This window comes from Bombina bombina, chromosome 1 (genome assembly GCF_027579735.1).
Source record: "Bombina bombina isolate aBomBom1 chromosome 1, aBomBom1.pri, whole genome shotgun sequence".
NCBI lineage: Eukaryota > Metazoa > Chordata > Amphibia > Anura > Bombinatoridae > Bombina > Bombina bombina.
Genome location: NC_069499.1, coordinates 1,127,496,776 through 1,127,507,938, shown reverse-complemented (window position 1 = coordinate 1,127,507,938; position 11,163 = coordinate 1,127,496,776).

Sequence of the window (11,163 nt, the reverse complement as noted above, 5' to 3'; positions counted from 1 at the left end):
CCAAGGGTCAATTTATCAGACTGCGTAGGAATACGAAGTCTGATAATATTTACGATGAACAATCCTTGGAGCTCAAAAACAGACTCATTAACAGAGGATACAACCCCGATGACCTAGAAAAATGTAGACAGCATGTTAAAACTAATAATTATAGGCTAAAAAAGAGACATGGTCCTGAAAAACATGTGTCAGGGGATTCTGTGGTATTCTCTACTGAGTATTCACCACAATACACGAGTATAGTTAATATACTTAAAAAACATCTTTATTTATTAATGGGCGATCCAATTTTAAAACCTCTGATTGATAATTGCCGATTTGTCTCAAGAAAGCCTAAAACTCTATCTAGATTTCTATCTCCCAGTATGGTCACAACAAGAAACCATCGAAATCCCACTTGTTGGCTTTCAAAGAAGGGTAATTTTAAGTGCGGTGGTAGGCAATGCACCACTTGCACAAATATAATAGTAGGAAATAGTTTTACTTCTTCCTATGATAATAAAACTTACCAAATAGACTTTTATGCTAATTGTAGAACCTCCTACGTGGTCTATCTACTTACCTGTAATTTGTGTAAAAGTCAATACGTAGGGAAAACGTCACGTGAGGTAAGAACAAGACATGGTGAACATATTAGGGATGTTAAAAATTATTTTGTAGATTCTGCAGTAGCAAATCACTTCAACTATCATCATTTCAGTCACATTGCAGACATGTCAATACAAGTCATTGATAGAGTCATACTCCCCCCAAGGAGTGGTAACAAAAATAAAATCCCAGATAGAAAAGAACTCTATTGGATTTTAAAATTACACACTAGGATACTGTTACGGTTGCCTCCAGGCTGGCTGGAAGTTGGACCGTAGAAAAGGATGCTCCTAGCGCTCACCAAAGGAGCAGCAGCACCGTAGTCACTCTAACTGCTGCGTAGCCACCATAAGTAACGCAGACTCCACGAACCACCGCTGCTGGGCTGGTATCTCGTCGTCTGCTCTGCGCCCTGGACCTACGACCAGGCTCCAGTAGGTGAACCTCTTCCTTCTGTAGCAATCCCCGTAGCTAAGGGAGTATGAAAAACATAGCAATCCCTGTAGTGATATTAGCTGAAGCTGTCCCCTACAAACATGAGTCAAAGCTGCAAGTTAGAGGGACAGAAAATAGGTCTGATGTGCTGGAGCACACAGCCTCCTTTTTATTGAGGTTACATGCAAACAGGACACTCTCAGGGGGAGGCATAAAATCCCCCATCACACATTTGATATTAGATAGAGAGGCACTCCCTTTGACAGGCCACAACATTTACTTCAGCAGATAACATTACACACAATAAAACAATGCAGTCCACCTTATCAATACTAGTCTGATTAGACAATGGGAAAGTTGATCACTAAACCTAATTAGAGCTAATCCCAGCAGACTTGTATTTAGAATAGGTTTCTTGAAGCTGAACAAAATTTAACTCTTAATGGCACACAATGAAACTGAACCAAGTGGGAGAAAGCCAGGGACAAGTCATTTCACAGGTCTGGGGACATAGCCTTAAAGGGGGCATTGTTCACCAAAGTCACAATATGTCCCCAGACAGTTCCCAAAGGGCCACACACACCCAACAAAAGTCAATATACTCTCAGGGGCACAATCTTCCAGGGGCCATAGTCATGAGGAAGGAGGCTGGCAAATAGGCTTCTCCAAAATCCAGGGAAGCAGGGCAACCTTCCATTTAAAGGGCCAGTCACAAATAGCAGTTTGTAACATATCTCCCCTTTTGGAGGGAGACTAACAAGGCACCTGACCTTCTGTCGGTCAGTGCCTAAGTTAGTCTCGCAACCCACCCACAAATAAACACTAGCAGCAAAGCAGCCCCCCCACAACAAGTAGCACTGGCCTGTAGGTTCCAGGTTATAGGATGAAAGTGTAGCATCCTCTGCCTTCCTGGCGCAGCTGGGCAAATAGCTGATGGTACTTGGGGGGCAGAGGCCAGCGGCACTCTGCCCTGGTGCCAGCGCTTCTGCTGGGGTGAGGGGTTTGCAGGCCGGTCCTGTAACAAGGGGGTCTGTAGGGCAGAGGCCAGCAGCGCTCTGTCCTGATGCCAGCTCTTCTGCTGGGGGAATTGGGGCATAGTCCTGCCCGGTGGCAAAGGGAACGTGGGGGTCAGTGGGGGTTAACATCTCCACTGTTAACCCTGGGCCCAAGTTAGGAGTTAGCTGGGGAGGGGGAGATTGGCTTACCTCCTCCTCCTGATACTCCGGCGGCCGTTGGGAAGGGAGGTCGATGCTCTCCTCTTCCTGTAGAACATGCTGCGGCTGGGGAGAGAGACCGGTTGTCTCCTCTCCCTGGAAGGCACACTCCGGCTGGGGAGGGAGGTCGATGCTCTCCCCTCCCTGTAGCTGGGTCTGTCGCTGGGGATCTGGGCCGCCTGCCCAGCATCCCTGTAGGGCCGGTAGAGAGACTGCGGTCCCATCTCCACCTGCCTGCTGGGGGTCCTCCCAGGACCAGTCTATGAGGCCTGCTGCCTCTGGTATCTCTGGTTGGGGTTGGGGAAGGAGACCGGTTGTCTCTTCCCTCTGCACAGTATACTGCCGCTGGGGAGGGAGGTCGCTGCTCTCCTCTCCCTGTGGAACATGCTGCGGCTGGGGAGAGAGACCAGGTGTCCATACCCTCAAACTCCACAGTTGGCGCTCAAAGGCTCGTGCCGCTTTGTTCTCCGTATCCAATTCCCGGATGATGCGACTGACTACCTCCTGCGCAGGGTCTGGACCATATCGGACTAGCCGCCTCTTTACCTCTGGAACGAAATCCGCGCCCTCATAGCGACGGATCCGGTTGAGGTGCTCTTCACATGGTTCTGACCAGTATCTTGTCAGCTCCATGCTGCTGTAGGTAGGGACGCTGCGCAGTGGCTAGCGTTGCCCTCAATTACTCTCCTACGATACCAGTGTTGTTGTGGTGCTGCTCCTTGTGCTAGGACGCGATCCCACCGCTGCCGCCAAATGTTACGGTTGCCTCCAGGCTGGCTGGAAGTTGGACCGTAGAAAAGGATGCTCCTAGCGCTCACCAAAGGAGCAGCAGCACCGTAGTCACTCTAACTGCTGCGTAGCCACCATAAGTAACGCAGACTCCACGAACCACCGCTGCTGGGCTGGTATCTCGTCGTCTGCTCTGCGCCCTGGACCTACGACCAGGCTCCAGTAGGTGAACCTCTTCCTTCTGTAGCAATCCCCGTAGCTAAGGGAGTATGAAAAACATAGCAATCCCTGTAGTGATATTAGCTGAAGCTGTCCCCTACAAACATGAGTCAAAGCTGCAAGTTAGAGGGACAGAAAATAGGTCTGATGTGCTGGAGCACACAGCCTCCTTTTTATTGAGGTTACATGCAAACAGGACACTCTCAGGGGGAGGCATAAAATCCCCCATCACACATTTGATATTAGATAGAGAGGCACTCCCTTTGACAGGCCACAACATTTACTTCAGCAGATAACATTACACACAATAAAACAATGCAGTCCACCTTATCAATACTAGTCTGATTAGACAATGGGAAAGTTGATCACTAAACCTAATTAGAGCTAATCCCAGCAGACTTGTATTTAGAATAGGTTTCTTGAAGCTGAACAAAATTTAACTCTTAATGGCACACAATGAAACTGAACCAAGTGGGAGAAAGCCAGGGACAAGTCATTTCACAGGTCTGGGAACATAGTCTTAAAGGGGGCATTGTTCACCAAAGTCACAATATGTCCCCAGACGGTTCCCAAAGGGCCACACACACCCAACAAAAGTCAATATACTCTCAGGGGCACAATCTTCCAGGGGCCATAGTCATGAGGAAGGAGGCTGGCAAATAGGCTTCTCCAAAATCCAGGGAAGCAGGGCAACCTTCCATTTAAAGGGCCAGTCACAAATAGCATTTTGTAACAGATACCAAATGGCATGAATAAGGAATGTGACATCAATTTCTTTATTGGCACTTAGGTTCTACCTATTCATATATTCTATTTACACACATGTATTGATTTTTGTTTTCTTTTTCTAACCTAATTTATGTACTATATTTATTATTATTATTATCATGAATTGGAAGACTATTTGATTAATTTACTTATTTAATTAGTACTCTTTGGGTTATTCTGTATATGTGTTTAATATAGGAGTATTGGTTCCTCTGATTAGGTTGATAGAACTTTGGATATTAATTCATTACATTAGTTTATTAATCCTTTCTTGTGCCTTTTTACCTTTCTGTATCTTTTTGTGCCCTTTTATCTTATTGTGAACTGATTGGAGCATTTTATTTATTACTCAAGCATTCACATTAGTACTAGACTTATAACAATATTGCAGGGTGGTATAATTTGTCTCTCTTTTATAATTCAATTGTCTCAGCCTTAAATGCATTATAGAATACATAAGTATGTTTTAAACTTATTGTTGGTGGGGGCAGGGTTAATTCCCTTGTGTGTGTATATAAGGGGTGTCTTATTGTCACTAACTTATCCTATGATTAAGCGCCACTAGGGGGCGCGAAACGCGTCAGGCAGTCAGTCCCTCTGTGTCTACTCTCCTGTTTGTATGCTGCTGGTGTTTATTTTAAGCCTGTTCTCTTTTATGTATGGCTTAAACTAATAAATTGCTGCTTGAATTTCACCCCCGAGTAGTGCCTGCTATCTTTTTTTCTGCATTACATACCTTGGGCTTGATCTCCCTGGCTATGGCACTCCGGAGTGGCTGTCTCACCATTGGAGGACCCTGTGACCCTGTGGTCTACCCGTAGTTCCGGTTCCGGATTAGTGCAGCCGCACGCCGAACTCTCCCTTCAACATTTGTTAGATCTGTGTTTATCATTCTCTGTTGAGAACAAGATTAAATGGACAACTCATTTTAAGACAGTTGACTGCAATAGCTACTTAAACTACAAAAGAAATCACTTCACTCCTTGGAAAAATAATGTCCCTTACGGACAATTTAAAAGGATACGTAGGTGTTGTAGCCTACTAGAAGATTATGAATCCCAAAGTACAGTTCTTAAAGAAAAAATCCTAGAAAAAGGTTATCCCAGACAAATTATTGAAGCTGGATATGAGGGTGTAAAAACCGATGATAGACAGTCATATTTTCTGCCCAATAAAATTAGGAAACCCAATGGGAATCTATAAGAAGGGCCAATGTTCATTACTCAATATAATGTAAACCACATGAAAATAAAAAATATTATTAAAACACTGGGGTTTGTTACTTAGGGATCCAATATTGGGCAAATACTTAAACTCCATACCAAGATGTGTCTTTTGACGGGCACCTACCTTGAAAAATCACTTAGCACCTTGCAAAATTGTTGTAAATAAAGACAAAAACAAAAAGAGAAAGGCTATTACTGATACTAATAACAAAAGGATTAATGATACAACTTTGGTATCTAGTAGATTAAAGGGACAGTCTTTTATAAATTAAACTTTCATTATTCAGATAGGACTTTTAATTTTAATCAATTTTCCTTTTTACTTTTGTCATCAAATTTGCTTTTTTCTCTTGGTATTCTTAGTTTAAACTAAACATAGGTAGGCTCATATGCTAATTTCTAAGCCTTTGAGGGCTGCCTCTTATCACATGCTTTTTAAATCTCTTTTCAACACAAAGAGACAGAAAGTACACGTGGTCCATGTAGATAACACTGTGTTTAGGTACAGGGGGTTATTTAAGATTTAGTACAAAACAATGCTAAATTTAAGACAATAGATAATAAAAAGTCAGTCATGTGGTCAGGGGTTTGGAAGAAGGTTCCTAGATACAAGGTAATCACAGAGGTAAAAATTATATTAATATAACTGTGTTGGTTATGCAAAACTGGGGAATGGGTAATAAAGGGATTTGCTATCTTTTAAAACAATAACAATTCTATGGTAGACTGTCCCTTTAATTGCCGCTAAGGGTATCTTTAAGTGCCACCTAAGAAACTGCAATATGTGTAAATATATTAGCACCGGTTGCAATCAATTTTCTTCACATACCACTAAAAATACATATTCTATTTCTCAACACCTCACATGCACACTTTTGTAGTTTATCTTTTTTTTTTTTTTGAATCAAAGATTTTTATTAAGGTATTTAGGACAACAATAGTCACATATAAACAACAAAAACAAGTTTTTTCAAGGTGAATATAACAGACAACAGTATAAATCATGATAAACTTTCTAAGAGCGAGTATATCCCAGGGCATTACTAGCATGCCCTGGGTATATACATGATAAGATTTGCTTTGATACCTTATTTTATTTTTTTTATTTTTTTTACTTAATGTTATTATAGTACCTCTTTAGTATAGCATTCCGTCCTTTGGCAGGATACCTTCATCTGACATATGTAAAGTAAAGAATCCAACTGAGAGGCACCTTTTTCCCCCTAGTCTAGTCTATAGGCCACTCATGAACCTATCACTAATAGCTTATGTCGCTAGAGGAAATTATAGTGATACATAGCCACTTAATGCTAAATATAGTAGAATAATAAAGTAATAATAACATATGGTACTGTATGTATGGGACAACTAATCCTGTACTTATAATATAAAATGGAGAATAAATAATGATGGAGCTTGGAGAATCAACATAAATAGTGGCATTAGATGCCAATAAGATAACATGTTTATATAACAAAGCTTAGGTCTAATGGTATAAGTGGTCTTGTGGCACTAGGAGAGATAAGCAACACAACACTCCATATTCAAAGCTAATAATATATATTTGTTTTACTATATGAAGACCTTCAGTTATTTATGCCTATGTGGTTGGGGTGTATACATTAGACAACCTATGTAACAAAACAATCCGAAGGTGCTATAAGATATATCTATATTGCTTTCCTCTATTGTCTAATTATAAATTAAGACTTAGTATCTGGGAGTTATTTCATATATGCAGTTATAAGACGGCTCTGACCACAAGAATGGTCTAACACTCTAATCAAAATACTCAGTACCCTTAAACATTTATAACTCAGGACCAGTCAAATCCCACCGACCCGGCCGCCGACGGCGGGACCAACCAGAATAAACATAAGCTTATACAAGATATTGGAATCCTGAATGACATCAGTATTTAAAGGAACAATATGCATAAGAAAAAAAAAAAAAAAAAAAACTTTTTGTGAAGGGTCTATAATCTCTGTAGGTCAGACTAGCGATAGTTAGTTTATCTATAACTCCCTTGAGGAGAGGATTAATGTTTCCATGTGTATAACTACTGAACTGGAACAAATGTGCTGTTACATAAAGGCTCCAACCTAATGACTGTTATCTAGAAATGATAATTCACATACTTCCCATAGGCCTAAATTATTATTCTTAACATCTTAACGCTTATTTTTTATATAAACAGGTGTCTATACCATCTCTGCATGCTAATAATACCCACACAATAATGACAAAAATAAGAACCACTAAAATATGTTGAAAATGTTAGAGCTCTGTCTTCATCCACGGCATATGGTCATGTGACTACTCAAAAAACAGTCATTTATTTATGGGGAAATCAAGTCACCCAAAGGCAACCCAAAATCTACTCACTGACCACAGCCCTAGCTGTATGAACAGGCTGCATTGTGCTTTGCTAACTGAAATACAATTACCCCACTCCAGTCCTTAGTAAGTTATGTCCATTCTGTAGGTATCGTGGATCTTGTTTTATACCGTACACATCTAGGCTTGAGCTGTTGAGCTGTAAAGACGGCCTACAGTGAAGATCCCATTCTTTCAAATTTGGTGCAGAATTTATTTGCACCGGCACTAAGACGTGCCCGAGCTTCTTATATGGCTGATGTCCAGGTGCTTTTTCGTGGCTCCTAGGCCTCTTGAAGTTTGCGATTGCAACCTCGCTCCGCACCTCAAGCGAAGCAGCGAAGGTGGTACTCACATGGCTAATCTGCCTGGGGGCTTCCAAATAAACTGAATCTCCTAGTGCCCTCTCCACCACAATAAGCGGCTCAAAAACATCTCCAATCTCCGGACACTCAGTCTGCAAAGTATTTGAATGTGGGTCGTCAATCATGGAGTTGCGGGTTCCAAAACTGTCCACGATGTGCCTTGACAACCGGGTGAATTTATCATCAAGCGAGTCACTCAGTTTAGCTAGTAATGTTAACAGGATAGTATCCGATGTTTGCTTGGTTTGTTCCATATTTGATATGTACCTATATGTTCGGCAGGTGAATACTGCTATGCCCGGTTAATCCTGTAACCGGGGGGGGAAATGATGTTGTTAGTGTAGGCCGCAGCTTTCCGATTCAAATAGACCTACTATACTTCACAACCACAGCTTGATATGGTATCTCCTGACTCAGACAAGGATCTCCTAATGGCTGCCCCAAAAAAGATATAAAAATCCGTAGGTATAGCAAAGTATATTTCAGATCAAAGGGTTTGATGTCGGAGCTCTAATAATAATGCGTCTGTTCATGGCTGCGGCTTAGACACGCCCCCTGTAGTTTATCTTTTAACGTGTAAACTTTGTGGGATTCAATATGTGGGTCGTACCTACAGATTGGTTGGAAATAGGTGTAATGAGCACTACAGAAACATGTGCATCGGTTACATCTTAAAAACTGGATATTTATACTATTTCTATGATTTGGGAATCCTTTTGTGACCCGATATCGGGTGAGATTGGAACCATCAGTACTTTTTAATATACATTACAGGTAGATTTAATATCTCCCGGTTTACATGATTAATTTCGTAATACTTTTTACCATTAAGTTTACAATACGGCGCTCTGTTGAGACAGATACTAATCACGCCCCCTTAAATAAATAGCTTATTGGTTAGTTATCCCTTTGATATGAGAATGGGTGTGCAGACCTTGCACCTCCTGATTGGTTATGACATCAGAATGGGTGTGTTATCCGGCACACCACTTGATTGGTTATGTGTTCTTTTAAATTTAGCAGCTGATAGTTTGTTTGTATAGCCTGAGGAAACGGTGCTGTGACACAGAGAAACGCGTTGCTGTATGGTTTTAACTGTGTTTTAATAAAACCTTTTAACTTTATCTTGCTGCTACGTTATTCCTGTTTGGATACAGTACCGGAGAAGTCCTCCTGTGATCCATTGGTTCACTGATAGCCCTTGATATTGGCTTTCCTTTGTTCCCTGAGATCGTTAGATGAAGATTGCTCCCGCTGTGGTGCTGTTTGTGAGTCTGCCGAACGACTCAGAGGATCTGGCCTGTCTGTTGAGCACATAATAGTGCTTTTCCACATGTGAGTAGGTCTAATCTACCCCCTCACCCTCGCTTGTTTATCCATTGATCTATACCATGAGGCACATTTTACTTTCGTGTTTTAGAGCTTTTGAATTGTCTGGCGGGACATTATAGAAGAGCAGCCTCATTTCTGGTATCTCTTTATCTGCTGGGAACGTTCCCCTATTTCCACCACTTGCCTGAGAAGAGATTTGGTGAATTGTTGGACTGTGTTCCATATATACGCTTGTGTGCATTCTCACACATATTGTTTCCATTTGCATATCATCACATTGTATATTGTATTGTATGTTCATTGGACTTATTTGTTGCCATTGATTGTATCATTTATAATTGTATTTTACATTGCCACTTTTATTTATTATTTTTTATCTTTTATTTTCATTTTTTTTATTTTTGATATATTTTTATATTTATAATATATTTCCTTACACTTTGGTAGGTGCCTCTTTTAGTTGTAGTCTAGGACATAGGGATTGCTGTGACCTGACATAACTGTGTTTTGACACATCAAAAATACATTACATAGTACAATTACACTCATCTAATAAAAATTATTAAAAAAAAATATTTCACAAAAAAGTTAGGATTCAAAGATATGAGATCTCAAGGGTTAGAAAAAAAGGCAGGCAAAGGGCTTTAACATAGACATACATACACATGTCTAAATATATATATAGATATATATATATATATATATATATATACATACACACTCACCTGCCTCTTTATTAGGTACACCTTACTATACCGGGTTTGACCCGCTTTTTCCTTCAGAACTGCCTTAATTCTTCTTGGCATAGATTCAACAAGGTGTTGGAAACATTCCTCAGACATTTTGGCCCATATTGACATGATAGCATCACGCAGTTGCTGCAGATTTGTCGGCTGCACATCCATGATGCAAATCTCCCATTCTACCACATCCCAAATATATTGGAGTACAGTGACCTCATTGTCATGTTCAGGAAACCAGTTTGAGATTTTTTGAGCTTTGTGACATGGTGCATTATCCTGCTGGAAGTAGCCTTTAGAAGATGGGTACACTGTAGTTATAAAGGGATGGACATGGTCAGCAACAATAATCAGGTAGGCCGTGGCATTTAAACGATGTTCAATTGGTAGTGTGCCAAGAAAATATCCCCCACACCATTACACCACCACCACCAGCCTGAACCGTTGATATGAGGCCGAATGGATCTATGCTTTCATGTTGTGTACGCCGAATTCTGACCCTACCATCTGAATGTCACAGCTGAAATCGAGACTCATCAGGCCAGGCAACGTTTTTCCAATCTTCTATTGTCCAATTTTGGTGAGCCTGTGCAAATTGTAGCCTCAGTTTCCTGTTCTTAGCTGACAGGAGTGGCACACAGTGTGGTCTTCTGCTGCTGTAGCCCATCTGCTTCAAGATTCAATGTGTTGTGCGTTCAGAGATGGTATTCTGCATACCTTGGTTGTAACGAATGGTTATTTGAGTTACTGTTGCCTTTTTATCATCTCGAACCAGTCTGCCCATTCTCCTCTGACCTCTGACATCAACAAGGCATTGTAGTCCACACAACTGCCACTCACTGGATATTTACTCTTTTTTCAGACCATTCTCTGTAAACCCTAGAGATGGTGGTGCTTGAAAATTTCAGTAGATCAGCAGTTTTTTAAATTCTCAGACCAGCCCGTCTGGCACCAACAACCATGTCACGTTCAAAGTCACTTAAATCCCCTTTTTTGCCCATTCTGATGCTCAGTTTAAGCTTCAGCAAGTTGTCTTCACCACGTCTAGATGCCTAAATGCATTGAGTTGCTGCCATGTGTTTGTCTGATTAGCAATTAAACAGGTGCACCTAATAAAGTGGCCTGTGAGTTTATATATACATACATATATGTCTTTATATGTATACATATG